General features: G+C 47.6%; 3 non-coding genes across 3 annotated transcripts; all 3 read right to left on the bottom strand.

The window, feature by feature from the left end:
• Window positions 1–102: 102 nt before the first annotated feature.
• On the bottom strand, window positions 103–221 carry LOC119342898. Its single transcript, XR_005165784.1, has one exon. It is a non-coding gene; the product is annotated as a 5S ribosomal RNA (ribosomal RNA).
• Window positions 222–588: 367 nt separating this feature from the next.
• On the bottom strand, window positions 589–707 carry LOC119342897. Its single transcript, XR_005165783.1, has one exon. It is a non-coding gene; the product is annotated as a 5S ribosomal RNA (ribosomal RNA).
• Window positions 708–1,074: 367 nt separating this feature from the next.
• LOC119342896 lies at window positions 1,075–1,193 on the bottom strand. The gene has a single exon (XR_005165781.1). It is a non-coding gene; the product is annotated as a 5S ribosomal RNA (ribosomal RNA).
• Between the last annotated feature and the right edge of the window lie 224 nt (window positions 1,194–1,417).

Raw genomic sequence — 1,417 nt, 5'->3', positions numbered from 1 at the left:
GAGCTTAAACATATCGCAAACGTCAAAAATAATATAACGGGATTAATATATATCGCGCACGTGCGATATGTTTGTCACAAGGCGCAAAAAATAATTATAAAAGGAATGCAACACGAGGACTTCCCAGGAGGTCACCCATCCTAGTACTACTCTCGCCCAAGCACGCTTAACTTCGGAGTTCTGATGGGATCCGGTGCTTTAGTGCTGGTATGATCGCATCCGACATGTTTCCCCGTCTTCGTTCCTTATGCTTGCCACTCCCAGGTCCGCTCCAAAGACGATTCTACATTCTCACTACCATTACAACCGTTCCCTAACAATGGATAATGTCCTATACTACTTACTCTCCCGCTCAATCACGGAGACGAGTTTTCCACGGTTTCCACCCCTCCCTCCATACCGCAGCAACACGAGTTTTTTCCACCCCTTTCAGAAAGCGCTCTTCGCGCCACAAAGTCGCCCCAAGACGCGCGAGCAATGAGCATCGACCTTAAACATATCGCAAACGTCAAAAATAATATAACGGGATTAATATATATCGCGCACGTGCCATATGTTTGTCACAAGGCGCAAAAAATAATTATAAAAGGAATGCAACACGAGGACTTCCCAGGAGGTCACCCATCCTAGTACTACTCTCGCCCAAGCACGCTTAACTTCGGAGTTCTGATGGGATCCGGTGCTTTAGTGCTGGTATGATCGCATCCGACATGTTTTCCCGTCTTCGTCCCTTATGCTTGCCACTCCCAGGTCCGCTCCAAAGACGATTCTACATTCTCACTACCATTACAACCGTTCCCTAACAATGGATAATGTCCTATACTACTTACTCTCCCGCTCAATCACGGAGACGAGTTTTCCACGGTTTCCACCCCTCCCTCCATACCGCAGCAACACGAGTTTTTTCCACCCCTTTCAGAAAGCGCTCTTCGCGCCACAAAGTCGCCCCAAGACGCGCGAGCAATGAGCATCGAGCTTAAACATATCGCAAATGTCAAAAATAATATAACGGGATTAATATATATCGGGCACGTGCGATATGTTTGTCACAAGGCGCAAAAAATAATTATAAAAGGAATGCAACACGAGGACTTCCCAGGAGGTCACCCATCCTAGTACTACTCTCGCCCAAGCACGCTTAACTTCGGAGTTCTGATGGGATCCGGTGCTTTAGTGCTGGTATGATCGCATCCGACATGTTTCCCCGTCTTCGTCCCTTATGCTTGCCACTCCCAGGTCCGCTCCAAAGACGATTCTACATTCTCACTACCATTACAACCGTTCCCTAACAATGGATAATGTCCTATACTACTTACTCTCCCGCTCAATCACGGAGACGAGTTTTCCACGGTTTCCACCCCTTCCTCCATACCGCAGCAACACGAGTTTTTTCCACCCCTTTCAGAAAGCGCTCTTC

Source organism: Triticum dicoccoides, unplaced genomic scaffold, assembly GCF_002162155.2.
Source record: "Triticum dicoccoides isolate Atlit2015 ecotype Zavitan unplaced genomic scaffold, WEW_v2.0 scaffold108385, whole genome shotgun sequence".
Taxonomy (NCBI): Eukaryota; Viridiplantae; Streptophyta; class Magnoliopsida; order Poales; family Poaceae; genus Triticum; species Triticum dicoccoides.
Note: the sequence above shows the minus strand (reverse complement) of the source record. Positions and strands in the feature narration are given on the sequence as shown.